Here is a 16927-nt window from a genome sequence, read left to right on the forward strand (position 1 = left end):
TGAAAATTCTGTTTCAGTTGTTGAGGAGCTAACTGCCCAATCACATTGGCAGCACTGTTTTACATTTAATCAGCGATGTGGTAAGACTTCTAGTTTCTCCATATATTCTCCAAATAATTTTCTTCCTCTTTCATATAATTCTTATTCCTAGGTGATGAAGTGAAGTGATATCCTATTGTGGTTTTGATTTGCATTTCCTTAGTGACTAATGATGTTGAGCATTTTTTTCATGTGCTTATTGGCTATTTGGTATATCTTCTTTGGAGCAATGTCTGTTCAAGTTTTTGCCCATTTTTATTTTTTTAAAGTTTATTTATTTACTGAAAAAATTTTTAATGTTTATTTATTTTTGAGAGAGAGAGTGTAAGTTGGGGAGGGGCAGAGAGGGAGGGAGGGAGAGAGAGAGAATCCCAAGCAGGCTTCTCACTGTCAGCGTGGAGCCTGATATAGAGCTTGAACTCATGAACTGTGAGGTCATGATCTGAGCTGAAATCAAGAGGTAACTGACTGAGCCACCCAGGTGCCCCTATTTGTTTTTGTTTTTAGTGGAAAACACTTTATCACAAAGTAATTGCATACTCAGGAAATATCTGGCCTCACTGTGCTAAATCAATGCATTCGGCTTGTCCTCTGCAGCCTAGTATCTATTTCCACCTTCAGCCATCTTTAAATGGGACGATAAAAGACAAGAGAGTAAAGAGCTGGATATGTTAATAGTCTTAACAGCATGGTGGTTGTATTCTATCAACTTAGTTGGATCCGTTCAGGTAACTTTTTTGTTTCCCTGTACAAGTCACAGTGCTTAATGAAGACTGCTGTGAAAAGCACTATTTTCCATTTGCACACAGCTTCCATATTCCCTGATCCCTCTGCACGGTTTTTAACAGTCACCCTTTATATTCAAAGTCTGCTTTGTATTGTCTTTCTCTCAAAGAGTTTTAAATTTCCTCCAAAAGTCCTAGGTGATCAGAAGCTACAGATATTTTGTAGCCACATCTATCCCTATGACTGGAAAAGGGAGAAATTGATTTTGTAACAGATACACTGAGAAATCAAATCCAGGATTCACTTTGTTCTTAAAACGAGAATGAAACCACTGACTACCAAATGTGCTTTGATAGCTACTTTTAGTTTCCAAACTTCTGTTTCACTTTCCCAGATTAATTCAGTATTAAGTTTCAGGAAATAATTATGTAGTTAAACAGAGATACTTATACAAACAAGAACTGTGTTTACAATGTACCAATCTATTAAAGTCAACAATAGACATAGATATTTAGAACTAAACCCCCAGCCAAGTAGACTAGCACTCACCATTTGCCTAAGCCCCATCCAATGACCGTAAACATCCTGTTGGAATCTGCTCCAAAAACAAAAGCTTTACCAACCAAATGTCAAAGTAAACAGGTAGTAAAGACCTATTTGATACTAGTAACCAGTGGTATCATTTTCACTCTTTAGGGTTTAAATACAAGTAAATGTTGGTATTTTTTTCTTTTAAGTTGGCACTATTATAACTTTTTATTTGGTAGTTTTTAAGAAGTTCCCTAGGTTGCTGGTTCACATAGACTTAAATTTTCTAGCCATAAGCCATCTGAATTAAAGGAAATAAGTAAAGACATTCTACTATTCAGAAAAAAAAAAAAACCAGCCAAATTTACTATAGTTTACATGAAATGCTATTCCCCTCTCCCCCAAACTATGAATCACATATAATAAAAGCTGTGATAGTCCTGATGTCAAGGTTATAAGATTTTTCTAACTCTGTAAATCATGTAAAGAAGAAAAGTTAAGGAAAGTATGTTTTCAGCACTAAGAATATTTTAATTAGGAACAGAGTTAGGTCTCTCTTGAAAGGGAGAGTCGTAATAGCTGGTCACATATCTTAAGTTCGCTGAAGAAGTTACTACTTCTGGCCCACTCAACAGTGGAGAAGAGGGTTTGATCAGCCATTTTGCACATAAACCCAAACGTGCTCAGCTTTTTGTGCTTGCTTTAGTTAGCTTGCTCTTGCTGCAAATAGGCCATGACTTTGGCCTGGACTTGAGGCTCATCTGGTTCACACTTCACGAGTTGCAGTATCAGATGTGGGATGCTTGCTGGGGAGCTTGTCTGGTAACTGTCCATGGAGGAATATAACCCGTTACTGACTCCCGTGAGCTGGTGTCAGGGTCTGGGTACTCCTGGCTAGGGGACTGAAGTATGTTTGGTAACCTTGCTGGCTGCAATGAGGTGGCATTGTCATGCTAATGGAGGATGTTACAAAGGGACTTCTGTCATAGTCTGTAGGAGGCAAGGCCTTTGGAGGCCTTTGGAGGTAAAATGCATGTTCTGAATTGCAGAAGAGATTCTGAGCTCAGAGGGCATTGCTTGGATCACGGGAGACATGGCTTCTAGCTTAAGTCCACTGGCTCGGATGAGGGCTTTTTTCTGTTTTAGAGACCCATCTGTCTTGTACATTGGCCCAGATTTATTCCTTCCCCTGTGCATTTGGTTGGCCCTTTACTGCTTCTAGCTTCATTCCAACACAGAGACATTTTTTAGATTGACAGTAAGAACAACGCTTTCTCTTTCTCTGTGTTTTATCAATTTGGCAGTTCTGGTGTTTTATACATGTGTACCTTTTATTATTGTGGACTGTGCTTGAAAAACCCTTTGCAGCTTTCACAGGTGAGGAGCCCATAACGGTATCCAAACACTTTATTGCCACACACTGGACAGAGCTCTTCTTGATCTTCATCATAGGAGTAATTCAGCATTTTAAACTGAGACACTTGCATGTTTTCCGGCATCTGCTCCTGTTCCCCATGCGACTGAGCCAGTCTCAGGGCTTCAGTCCCCACTTCGGGCAGCATGATAAGGTGGCTCTGGGTGGAGATAGGGAGTCCTTGTCTGTCCAGAAGCCCAGCACCTCCCTTTCCTGCCTCATTTACACCTCTCGTGTGTCCAAGAGCAGTCCTTCCAGCCCCAAGGGTGAGGGTGCTGGGAAGAAAGGGGAAAGATGAGGAGAAAAGGGGAGGTGAGTAGGACAGAGGAAGGCTGGGATGAGGGGTGATGACAGTCCCTTTGCCCATTTTTAAATTGAGTTGTTTATCTTTTTGTTACTGTGTTGTATGAAATCTTCATAGTATATTCTCTTTATTAAACACTTACCAGAAATATGATTTGCAGATATTTTCTCCCATTCTGTGGATTGCCTTTACACTTTTGGATAATGTTCTTTTATTCATAAAAGTTTTAAATTTTGATAAAGTTCAGTATATCTATTTTTTCTTTTGTTGCTTGTGCTCTTGTTGTCATGTTTAAGAATTTGTTCCCAAGTCCAAAGTCATGAAGATTTACTTCTATGTTTTCTTCTAAGAGTTTTTTATAGTCTTAGTAGCTCTTATATTTGAATCAATATATTTTGAGTTAATTTTTGTATATGGTGTGAGATAGAGGTCCAAGTTCATTGTTTTTGCAGGTGGAAATCCAACTGTCTCAATATCATCTGTTGAAGAACTTCTTTTTTCACTGAATGGACTTGGCATCCTTGTCAAAAATCAGTTGGCCATAAATGTAAGAATTAATTTCTGGAAGCTCAATTCTGTTCCACTGATCTATATGTTTATTCTTATGCCAGTACAACACTGTTTTGTTCACTGTAGTTTTGTAATATGTTTTGAAATTGGAAAGTGTGAGTCTCCAACTTTATTCTCTTTGAAGACTGTTATGGCTATTCAAGGTCCTTGGAATTCCATAAGAATTTGAGGATTGGCTTTTTCATTTCTGGAAAAAAGGCTGTAGGAGTCTTGATAGATATTACATTGAAGCTGTAGTTAGCTTTGGGTAGCATTGGCACCTTATCAATGTTAAGCATTTCTGTCCATGAACATGGATGTCTTTCCATTAATTGGTATTTTTAAAATCTTTTTCAGCAGTGTTTTGGAAATATTCAAGTTTTTCACCTTCTTGGATAAATTTACTATTAGGTATTTTATTTTATTCTTTTAGATGCTATTATAAATGAAATTACTTTCATAATTTTTTTTCAGATTGTTCATTGCTAGTGTGTAAAACACAGCCGACTTTTTGTGTATTGATCTTGTATCCTACAACTTTGCTGACTTTTCTTATTAGATCTAGTGGATTTCTTGTGGATTCTTTGGGATTTTTGTATGTAGGATCATGTCATCTGTGAATAGAGATAGTTTTAATTTTTCATTTCCAATTTGAATGTTTATTATTATTATTTCTTTATGTCTAATTTCTCTGGCCAGAATTTCCCAAACAGTGTTGAATAGTAGTGGTGAAAGTGAATATCCCTGCCTTGTCCTTTTTTTTTTTTTTTTAATTTTTTTAAAGTTTATTTATTTTGAGAGAGATTGAGTGGGGGAGGGGCAGAGAGAGAGGGAAAGAGAGAATTCCAGGCAAACTCCACACTGTCAATCTTTTCACCACTGAATATATTAGCTGTGAATTTTTTTTAAGTGTATTTATTTATTTCGGGGGGTGGAGCAGAGGGAGAGGGAGAGAAAGAATACCAAGCAGGCTCAAACTCACAAACCCTGAGATCATGCCCTTAGCCAAAACCAAGAGTTGGACACTTAACTGACTGAGCCACCCAGGTGCCCTGCTTTGGATTTTTGATAAATGCCTTTTAACATATTGAGGAAGTTCCTGTCATTATTAGTTTTTTGAGTCTTTTTTTATCATGAAAGAGTGGTGGATTTTTCAGATGTTACGTGTGTGTGTGTGTGTGTGTGTCAACTGAGATGATTATGTGGTATTTTTCTTTCATTCTATTGAAGTGATACATTTGCACTGATTTATTGTCTTATGTTGAACCACCCTTGCATTCCTGTGATAAATCTCACTTGGTTATGGTGTATTATTCTTTAAATTGAATTATCTTTTAACAGAATCACTTTGGCCACTGTTTTGGGAATAGATTGTAGAGACAAGGAGATAAGAGGTAATGTGGCTTGAACCAGGATTTTAGCTATGAAGGTGGTGAGACAAGGTGGATTTCAGCTTTATTTTGAAGGTAAAATTTTTGCTGCTAGATTGGATGTGAAGTGTGGAAGGAGAAGAGTCAAGGATAACTAAGGTTTTTGGCCTGAGCAATCAGAAGAAGGATGGAGGTGCATTTACTGAGACTGTAATTTATAGAAGGAGTAGTTTGGGGAGACTTTTATACATACCCACTGTGATTTGCCCATTAGACACTCAAGTATTTAGTAAATAATTGGACATACAAGATAGAAGTTCATAGGAGTGGTCTAGGTGGAAGTTGTTAGTGTGCTATAGATAATCTTAAAGCCATCAGACTGTTATCTTCAAGGGAGTGAATGTAGAGAAGAGAATGAAAAGGTCTATGACCTGAATCTAGAAGGTTCAGAGGTTTGAGGTTTAGAGATTGGGGAGTTAAGGAAGGACTAGCAAAGGTACTGAGAAGGATTCTTACTGATACAGGTGGAGAATAATTGTCACAGATGCTTAATAAAGTGTTTGAAGAAGGATGATGTGGGGGTGCCTGGGAGGCTCAGTCGGTTAAGTGTCCAACTGTTGATTTCTGCTCAGGTCATTATCTCGTGGTTTATGAGCTTGAGCCCCGCATTGGGCTCTGTGTTGATGCTGTGGAGCCTGCTTGGATTTCTCTCTCTCTCCCTCTCTCTTTCTGCCCTTACCCTGCTTGTATTCCATCTCACTCTCAAAATACACAAGCAAGCAAGCAAACAAACTTCTCAAAAAAAAAAAAAAAAAAAAAAAAAAGAAGGTGGATATGACTAATTGTGTTATATGTGGCTGGTGTATTGAGCCAGATGAGGACTGAGAATTGACTGTAGGATTTGGCAACATGAAAGTCTTTGGTAAACTTAATATGAGCCCTTTTGGTGGAGTGGAGTGATACAGTGAGTTTAAGAGACAATGGAAGGAATAGAAATTGAGACACTAGTGTAGATGACTCTTTTGAGTAGTTTTTCTATAAAGGGGAGAAAAAGAATGGAGCAATTAGCCCAGAGTCAAGTTTGTGTTTTTAAGATGGAAGAAATTGCAGTATGTGTATATACTGATAGGACTTTGGGACTTTTCTGGTAGACTAGTAGAGAGAGCAAAATTGGTGATTTGGGAGAGAAGTGAAAAGTGCCCGTGAGTAGATGAGAGAGTATGGAATCTAGTACACACATGAAGGGGCTGGATTTAGGCACACAGATAGCTCACAGGAGATATATAAATGTATATGTATCTATCTATACATATATATATATATATATATATATATATATATATATATATACTGTTTCTATATATATACACATATATATGTATGTGTGTGCATATATGTGTGTCTATCCTGGTACCTATGTCAATATTGATGTCAATGTGTACATGTAGATTTCTCTGCCTCCTTAGTAGCATGGGCAAGTTCCCAATTCCTTATTGTGAGAGATATATACTATAATATATATATGATTGCATACATTATATGTTATTGTAGATTTTATTATATACATATATATACAGATACTATATATATACACAACCTATATACATATATGCATCTACATCTATATGTAATCTGCAGTTGGCAAGCTGGAGACATAGGAGAGCTGAAGGTACAGTTCTAGTCCAAGTCTGAAGGTCTGAGAACCAGGAAAGCTGATGGTATATGTTTCATTCCAAATCTGAGTTTAAAGGCAGGAGAAGACTAATGACCTAGCTTGACTGCAGTCAAGCAGAGAGAGTGAATTTTTTCGTATTCAACCTTTTTGTTCCATTTAGGACTTCAGCAGATTTGAAGCTCACCCACATCAGGGAGAGCAATCTGTTGTATTCCATCCACTGATTGAAATGTTGGGGCGCCTGGGTGGCTCAATCAGTTAGCATCAGACTTCAGCTCAGGTCATGATCTCAGGGTCAGGGCTCGAGCCTCATGTGGGTCTCTGTGCTGACGGCTCAGAGCCTGGAGCCTGCTTTGTATTCTGTGTGTGTGTCTCTCTCTCTGCCCCTCCCCCACTGGTGCTTTGTCTCTGTCTCTGTCTCTCAAAAATGAATAAACATTAAAAAAAAAAAAAGCAAATGTTAACTTCATCTAGAAACACCCTGACAGACATGCCTAGAATAATTTTAACTAAATATCTTGGCTCAGTGTGGCCCATTCAAGTTGACACAATAAAACTAGCCATCATGGCAGAGTATATGGGCATAGATACAATTATGTGAATACATTTCAGGGTAAGGACATATGGAAGTTCTTTTTTAATTGCTTTTATTTTCAGTGAAATCTGAAGTAAGGTGGTCAGCTGAAAGTGAGGATGGGGGAGGAGATATGATAGGTTTAAACAGAGAGGAAATGATAAGAAATAGTTATTTAAAAATTTTGTTTTGAATGTTTATTTATTTTTGAGAGAGAGAGAGAGAGAGAGAGACAGCATGAGGTGAGAAGGGGCAGAGAGAGACGGAAGCAGAATTTGAAGCAGGCTCCAGGCTCCAAGCTGTCAGCACAGAGCCTGACACAGGGCTTGAACCCTTGAACCATGAGATCATGACCTGAGCCAAAGTTAGGCACTCAACCAACTGAGCCACCCAGGTGCCCCTGAAATAGTTATCTTAGAAGGAGAGGATAGGAAATAGATAAGTGAAAAGTTGTAGAATTGCTAGGAAGATATTTGGTGGTCATAACTTTAAGGTGAGACCAGTCAGCATGGTTGGGTTTTTCACCTGCTGCATTCAGTTAGCTGCATAGGTACAGGCATAGAGTAGGCAGAGAATTTGTTTTCTTCAGGCAGGGTGAGAGTTTTAACGGGAGAGAATAATGAAGCCAAAGATGCACAGTGAAGTTAAGGGAGTATGAAAGTAAGTGGTTATAATTTTGCAATTTAAACTGCTCGAGGAGGAAGTAAGGACTACCTGGTGGTGAGGAGAGTGGAAAAGTAGGACCATTGGATTATAGGTCCTACTTAGATCAAAGGATTTTTTGAACTGAATTTCTAAAGGGAATGAACTTGGAAAATAGGAGATGTTGATTAGAGAATGAGATGCTTAGAATTGAGATTATGGAAGGATTCAGTCATTGGTAATGACATGGCATCCCTATGGGAACAAATGAGCAGAGCAGGATGTAGGCAAGACAATTGGAGACCTACTCAGAAAACTGAGAGGCACTGTCTTTGGAAATTTTGCATCAAACGTTGTAAGCCCTTGGACAAATAGAGAGGAAAAGAGGTAGGATGTAGATATAAATGATTATAATACTGATGGTGATGGTGATGGTCCATTAACATGTAACTCAAATATCACCAACTTGTTCTATACCCAACACTGAAAAGTTAGATATTGAGTTACATATGGATATATTGCAACTCATAGTCAACCCACAACGCCTTCATGGACTTCTGTTCTTTGACCAAAGTGTTCTTATAAGAGTGGCAGGTGATGGATGGCATCTTTTCTTAGTTGTTAATTTGAAGTCTTTCACCAAAGGCTTCTGTAGGAAGTTTTCCTGGCTTTCTGTGTAGTCTTCTTTGCCTTGTCTTCTCTCTCAGGGTTGTGAATAATTTATTGGTGGAAAGCAGGCAGAGAGGTAAGAGTATTCCATGACTTAGCAATTTCATGTCTAGGAATCCATCCTATAGAAATAATAATATGAATGCCTAAAGATACACATAAGGGTGTTCATTGACCATTATTTGTGATAAAACTTGTAAGTAAACTGTCATCAATAGGAATAGTTAAACAAATTATGATAAAGAAAATGGAATTCTGTATAGTCTTTAAAAAATCAGTTCAAGAAGTAGTATTAGATTTTATTTATTCCATCCCATCAACAGGGATGTTATCATTGCAACTAATGAAAAACCCAAGTCAAACTGGCTCTAGCGATAAAAGTTTAGCTTATTTAATTGATATATCCTAAGATACAGTGGCCTGAAGGCAAGTTCAGTTAGAGCTCTGACTATTTTTTCTGGCCCTGTGCTTGACCCTTTTCCATGCAGAAGGCAAGAAAGTGCTTTACTTTTGGAGCAGTTTCTTGTATGGCTGTAAGATGGCTGTGTGCATCAACCATGGTGATATATTTCTTCCTTCATGTCTAGCTGGAGCAAAAGCATCCCATCTTATACATTGTAAAGAGAATCCTGAGGACCACTTTGCATTTGACAGTTATCAACAAAGGATGGAGACCAGAGAACTGAGACCTAGGCTTTAGTTCCTGTCCCTGAATTGGTTATATGGTAGGGGGAATAGAATTTCCCCACTGATCTTAAAACAATTGGGTTTCATTCCTGGTACTGGCGATGAGGTTATTCTCATCGAAAAAACTTTGCTGTTAACATTGGGGGGAGGGGGGGAGGGCGAAATGGGTTTGTTACTTCCTTCTTTCTAGTGTTAAGGTAATCAGCCTATTTTTGCTCCTCTCATTCATGATTTTATTAAAACCATGAGAATTTGTTTATCCTCAGCATCCCAAGTTGGAAAAATATAAGTCACTATTGATTTCATTATTTACAGAGGCTCATATTACTCTCAGATTGAAAGAAGGAGGTAGATAAGAGGGGGGGGTGGGAGAGAGAAATATGGTTGTTGAGAAACAAATTATAGAATCTTAAAACTCTCCCTTCACATACCTGACCTCAATTCCATTTTTTTCCCTATAGGGATCCCTATTAACTGATACATATCCTTCTGGATTGTTCTTTGCATTTACATTTTGTATTTTAAATTTTAAATAGAATTTCATTTTTATTTTTATAAGTTTTTTTAATGTTTGTTTATTTTTGAGAGGGGAGGTGGGGAAGGGGTAGAGAGAGAGAGGGAGACACAGAATCCAAAGCAGGTTCCAGTCTCTGAGCTGTTAGCACAGAGCCTGATGCAGGGCTCAAACTCATGAACTGTGAGATCATGTCCTGAGCCAAAGTCTGACACCTAACCGACTGAGCCACCCAGGCACCCCTCATTTTGTATTTTAAAATTTAAATGGTAACTACTACTTATACTTAGTTTTTCCTGTTTGACTTTACGTATGTTAATAGAACTTCTCAGTAGTTCTATTGTATTTTTTTATGAACTTCTTATTCTGTATTATGGATGTGTCATTGTTTATTTACTTTTTAAAATTTAGATTCAAGTTAGTATACGTTAACACATAACGTATTGGTTTCAGGAGTAGAATCCAGTGCTTCATCACTTACATTTAACACCCAGTGCTCATCTCAACAAAGTTCCCTCCTTAATGCCCATCACCTGTTTAGCCCATCCCCCCCATCCACCTCTCCTCCAGCAACCCTTAGTTTGTTCTCTGTATTTAAGAATCTCTTATGGTTTATTGCTTCTCGGCCTTTTGGCTGAGATCAAGTGAAGAATCTCATGGTTTGCCTCCCTCTATGTTTTTATCTTATTTTCCCTTCCCTTCCCCTGTGTTCATCTGTTGTGTTTCTTTAATTCCACATATGGGTGAAATCATATATTTGTCTTTCTCTGATTTAACGAATAATAACTTATAACGAAAAATAAACTTATTTCGTTTAGCATAATACATTCTAGTTCCATCCACATTGTTGCAAGTGGCAAGATTTCATTCTTTTTGATTGCTGAGTAATATTCCATTTGTGTGTGTGTGTGTGTGTGTGTGTGTGTGTGTGTGTGTGTGTGTGTACACCACATCTTCTTTATCCATTCATCAGTCAGTGGACATTTGGGCTCTTTCCATAATTTTGCTATTGTTGATAGTGCTGCTATAAACATTGGGGTGCATATGCCCCTTCAAATTAGCATTTCTATATCCTTTGGATAAATTCCTAGTAGTGCAATTGCTGGGGCATAGGGTAGGTCTATTTTTTGTTGTTGTTGTTGTTAATTATTTTTTTTCAATATATGAAATTTATTGTCAGATTGGTTTCCATACAACACCCAGTGCTCATCCCAAAAGGTGCCTTCCTCAATACCCTCACCCACCCTCCCCGCCCCTCCCACCCTCCATCAACCCTCAGTTTGTTCTCAGTTTGTTTTTTTTTTTAATTTTTTTGTAACGTTTATTTATTTTTGAGACAGAGAGAGACAGAGCATGAATAGGGGAGGGGCAGAGAGAGAGGGAGACACAGAATCTGAAACAGGCTCCAGGTTCTGAGCTGTCAGCACAGAGCCTGACGCGGGGCTCGAACTCACGGGCTGTGAGATCATGACCTGAGCCGAAGTCAGCCGCTTAACCGACTGAGCCACCCAGATGCCCCTGTTCTCAGTTTTTAAGAGTCTCTTATTCTTTGGCTCTCTCCCACTCTAACCTCTTTTTTTTTTTTTTTTTCCTTCCCCTCCCCCATGGGTTTCTGTTAAATTTCTCAGGATCCACATAAGAGTGAAAACGTATGGTATCTGTCTTTCTCTGTATGGCTTATTTCACTTAGCATCACACTCTCCAGTTCCATCCACGTTGCTACAAAGGGCCATATTTCATTCTTTCTCATTGCCACGTAGTACTCCATTGTGTATATAAACCACAATTTCTTTATCCATTCATCAGTTGATGGACATTTAGGCTCTTTCCATAATTTGGCTATTGTTGAGAGTGCTGCTATAAACATTGGGGTACAAGTGTCCCTATGCATCAGCACTCCTGTATCCCTTGGGTAAATTCCTAGCAGTGCTATTGCTGGGTCATAGGGTAGGTCTATTTTTAATTTTTGGAGGAACCTCCACATTTTTTTCCACAGTGGCTGCACCAGTTTGCATTCCTACCAGCAGTGCATTTTCCGCATCCTTGGCAACATCTGTTGTTTCCTGAGTTGTTAATTTTAGCCAATCTGATGGGTGTGAGGTGGTACCTCAGTGTGGTTTTGATTTGTATTTGCCTGATGATGAGTGATGTTGATGATGTTTCATCATTTTGCCTGATGAAAAGTGATGTGAAAACACATGATCTTTTCATGTGTCTGTTAGCCATCTGGATGTCTCCTTTGGAAAAGTGTCTAGTCATGTCCTCTGCCCATTTCTTCACTGGATTTTTTTGTTTTTTGGATGTGGAGTTTGAGTTCTTTTTTGGATATGTCATTTATTTAAGTGTTAATTTACGCTACTAATTACTTCTAGTATTTTTGTTATTACAGACTGATATAATGTATACATCTTTGTGCATATATGCATGTATTTCCATAGGATAGATATCATTGCAGGCTTAAAGGGTATGCAGTTTAAAATGTTGATAATGTCTGCAAAATGTCTTTGAAAACGATAAGGCTGGTTCCTGTTCTCTTGCAAATATATTGTATATGATTAACCTTTAAAATTTTTGCTGACAGTGGTGTATCAGAATTGCAGACAGTTTTGTTGGCCTCATTCATTGAGTACTTTGTTCTTTCTTGAAGATGAGAAATCTCCTTTATGGTATGTCAGATTTCTATATTTGCATGGATCTGTTTCAGAACATGGTATATTTTATTCTGTTGATTTGTATCTCTTTTTATACCAATTCCACATAATTTGAGTTACTATTGTTTTGTACCATTTCATATTCAGAGTGAGCTTCCCCTTATTGGTCTTATTTTTCAAAAAAATATTTACTACTTTAGAGCATTTTCTTTTCCTAGAGAACTTTAATATAAACTTGTGTGATTTGATGAAAACTCCTGCTGACATTTTTTCTTGGTATTACTTCTTGAGTGTACTGATTTAATTAATGTGGTTACAATTTTGAGACTAACCATCCAGAAACTAAATGTGTCAAATAGCCCTTTTTGGACGTCTTAGTAAACTTTTCTAGTTGTCTTTAAAATGGGTCTCTATGTTTTATGTTAGGTTTATTTCTTGGTAGGTTGTCGTTTTGCTTTTATTGATTTCAGATATAAATTATATTTTCAAATTGATTCTTGCTCATATATAGAGAAGTACTTACTTTGGGTAGGCTTATCATGAATCTGGTCATTCAGAATATTTGTTCCTTTTAATCAAATAAGATACCCTCATGATACTATGGAAAAAATTACTTATTTTAGGAGACTTTAGCTTTTTGATAAGAGTTAAGCTTGTCTCTTGTAAAAGCTGGTTAGTAGTAGCAGTCAACCTCTTTTAAAGTTGATCTTTTTTTTTTTGATAAAATGCTTAAAAATGGGAGAATTAAGAAAGAGGATGGTTGTTGAATAATTTCTTCATGGGAAAATAAGTAATTAGTATAATTTCACATTTTCCCAAAATATGTGAAACCAGTGACCTTCTCTCCTAAGCCTACTTTAAATCTTTGTTACTTTCTGACTTCCATTTTCTTATCTCTACATTTTTATGATCTTTTCTTCCATCTTTAGTCTGATATGCTAGGGGAGGGCAGAGATTCACCCCCTTTTTAGGCTCGTTGAAGCCCAGAGGATAGAGGGATGGGAGATATTCGTAGTCTGTGGTAGCATTGATAGACGCCATTGGAAAAAATACCAAAGCTTTGTTTCTTTTTCTAGAAATTTTGACATGCAGCATGAGGCATTGCCTACTGGCACCTGATCTGCTTTTGCTGTTCATTCATAAAATGAAGGCACTGAAGTACAATAGAAAGACAATTGGACTAGACAATAACTTTTGCCTTCTAGGAGGTGTATAATCACAAAATTGCTGATTTTTCCTTTTATTCATTTAAAAGTTTTTCTAAGTTTATTTATTTATTTTGAGAGGGGCAGAGACAGCATGAGTGGGGAGAGGGAGAGAGAGAATCCCAAGCAGGCTTTGTGCTGCCTGTGCAGAGCCAGACGTGGGGCTCAAACTCATGAAACCACAGATCATAACCTGAGCCGAAACCAAGAATCGGATGCTTAACTGACTGAGCCACCCAGGTGCCCCTCTTTTATTCATTTTATATAAATTCATCCTGTTTTAAGAGGTTCTTATGAAAGATTTGCATTGGATAAACTTATGGTTGCTTTCAGAGTTATGTATTAGTTTCCCAACGTCTTTTTTACCCAGTCTACATTTTTATTTTTCACCCTTCCTCCCACACTTACTGGTCTTGTGGTAAAATTTATGCATTTTTTTTTCTTTCTTTCTTTCTTTTTTTTAAGTCTTTAATGTTTATTTTTGAGGGAGAGAGAGAACGACCAGTGGGGCAAGAAAGAGGGAGGTGGGGCGAGAGAGAGGGAGACAGAGGATCCGATGTGGGCCCCTCACTGAGAGTGGAGAGCCCCATGTGGAGCTCAAACCCACGAACCGCGAGATCACAACCTGAGCCAAAGTTGGATGCTTAACCGACAGCCACCCAGGTGCCCCATGCATTTTTCTTTCTGTGTGGCATTGCTGAATTTCAACACAGTGGATTGCAGAGCTTTGCATCCTGAAGTTAAATATTACTCCCACTTAGTTGCTATAAGTTTCTGTTAAATTGCTATTTACTGTTATTTTGATTCTTATTGTTATTTTAAAAGTTTTCGAAACTCTACATATGAAGTTATGAAACTTTTGTTGTATACTTTGGCTATTTTATCTTTATAATTCATTTTTATTTAAAATAAGGAATTAAAGAAAAGGATTAACCACACAATTTTATTTTCAGTTATATTTGTGTGTTACTAGAATGTAGACACAGGAAACTTCTTTCAACAGGCTAAAAAAATAAGGAAATATATTATTAAAATGTAACGTGAAGGCTAAGGCAGGGCTGATTAGTTAATCTGGCTTTGTCCATTGACTGTGACCCCACTCTCGTCTTTGCTTTTTTTTTCTGTGTTTTGGATTTCTATTTAAGATGGCTTTCTCCTCCAGCTGACTTCCATTGTAGTAGCAGAATGGCTGTAGATGGCCCAGACTTCACAGTCTCAAATAGAGGGCATCTCTTCAAATCACTTTCTTACCAGTGCAAGACAGTATTATCTTCAGGAACCTTCTTCTTGTGTCTCATTGGCCTAAATTAGGTTGTATATTTTATTCTTAAGCCAAATTTGGGGGAATGCCTTGAGTTTAACCCGAGTTTCTGAATCATCATTGTCCCAAAGGGCATGAGGTTACCTTTAGATCACTTGGGTTTCTCATGGGAGCTGGGAGTGAGGGCAGTTTTCCTGAAGCATACTGGCTTTGTGGGTAAATAACTAGTGTTTTCTAAATTAAATTTATGGTACTGTAAAAAGGGTGCAGGATGGAATGGATGGTGGGCAGGCAACCATCAATGTACACTTGATAATGAGTCCGATGAAATTTCATCTCAGGCCATGTGAAGTAACAGGAATAAATGTAAAAGGAAAAATAGGCAGCCTAAGCAAGTTTTAAATTGACTTACTTGAAAACTTTCTCTGCAGTTTCTCCCATTTTATAATGGTTGATTTCAGCTGACTGGCTGTAGCTACTTACAGAACAGAGGAAATTCATTAAAAATAATGAATTATTCAGTTGGATAGTGAAATTCAGTTATAAAGCACTTCATGAGCTATGGACTCAGTTCAGGTCAAGTCGTGTTCCTGGTTTATGGGCAGTGCGGCTTCTCACAATGACGCAGCATAGAGTGAGGCTTTATCCTTTCCCCTGTTGCTAGCGTTTTAATGGCATTTTATTATATTTGATTGGTTTCATTTACACTTTATTTCAGTTGACTTTATTAATACAAATTTTTATTTATACCTTATTAATATGAATCATATAATATTTGATAGTTATGAAAATTTGGTAGGTATCTATAATAAAGGAATGAGTCTGTCAAAAAACATTCTATTACTTTTTAAAATTTCAGTAACTTGCTATAGCCAAACCAAATGCTAATAGGTGGTTTTATTTAGCTTTTCTAGTTTGCTTGCCTGGGTTATTTGGGAGGAAATGACGATTAGCAGAAGTCTAGCAATGGATTAATGAAAGTCTTGAAAGCCTCTTTAATTAGGGATTTAATGAGGGCTTTGTCATGGATTGTTTGGTTTCTCTTGTTTTCCTCTACCCCTTCCTATTCCTAGTAGTACATTGAAAAGTAGAAAGAATTCTCTAAAACAGTACAGAAGAATACCTTATAAATTATATCTTCTAAAATGAATTCTGTAAGTGCCACATGCTAACCAGTTGTACCACTGGAACTCCTAAAGTGAATTACAGATTGGGTATATGTGCATATGTGTGTGTGTATGTGTGTGTGCATGCACACATAAACTAGTTGCTAGTATATTACTAAGTATAGATACACTCAAAGGGTGAGGTTACAATTTTTAGAAAATATGTAACATAATAAATAAAAAGAAATCAAGCCCAGAATCTTTTAACGTTTGTTTGTTTATTTTTGAGAGAGAGAGTGCACAGGTGCTTGTGCTTGCAAGTGCGAGCTGTGTGAGGGGCAGACAAAGAGGGAGAATCCCAAGCAGGCTCTGTCCTGTCAGTGTAGAGCCCCGGGGTGGGGGTAGGGAGCTTGATCTCATGACCCGTGAGATCATGACGTAAACCAAAATCAAGAGTCAGATGCTTAACCGACTGAGCCACCCAGGCACCCCTAAATCTAGATTTTTTTTTAATTGAAGTACGGTTGACATATAATATTATTAGTTTCAGGTGTATGACATAGCGATTCAACATTTACCATTGACCCTTGAGCAATATGGTTTTGAATGGAGTGCATCCACTTGTGCGTGAATACTTTTAATAAATATAGCACAATACCATAAATGTATTTCCCTTATGATTTGTGTCTTTTTTCTTTCCTCTTTTTTTTTTTTTTTTTTTTTTTTTTTTTTTTTTTTTTGAGAGAGACAGAGAATGGACAAGAGCAAGTTGGGAGGGGGAGAGGGAGAGAGAGAATCTCAGGGAGACCAAAGCAGGTCTTGATCTCATAACTGTGAGATCATGATGGACCGAAATCAAGAGTTGGATGCTCAACCAAATGTGCCACCTGGGGGCTCCACCTTACGATTTTCTTAATTTTTTTTTCTAGCTTACTTTATACTTATGCAAAATATTTGTTAATTGTTTATAGTATTGGTAAGGCTTCCTGTCAACAGTAGGCTATTAGTAGTTA

General features: G+C 37.5%; 1 protein-coding gene and 2 pseudogenes across 4 annotated transcripts in view; 2 read left to right on the forward strand and 1 right to left on the reverse strand.

Moving 5' to 3' along the window:
• The window catches only part of WRN (WRN RecQ like helicase), a 152532-nt gene that overhangs the window by 2359 nt on the left and 133246 nt on the right, over positions 1 to 16927 (forward strand). The gene's annotated exons all lie outside the window — the stretch shown is intronic.
• Positions 1694 to 2870, reverse strand: LOC122471871 (annotated as a pseudogene).
• LOC122479319 lies at positions 10306 to 10445 on the forward strand (annotated as a pseudogene).

Source organism: Prionailurus bengalensis, chromosome B1 (assembly GCF_016509475.1).
Source record: "Prionailurus bengalensis isolate Pbe53 chromosome B1, Fcat_Pben_1.1_paternal_pri, whole genome shotgun sequence".
Lineage (NCBI taxonomy): Eukaryota > Metazoa > Chordata > Mammalia > Carnivora > Felidae > Prionailurus > Prionailurus bengalensis.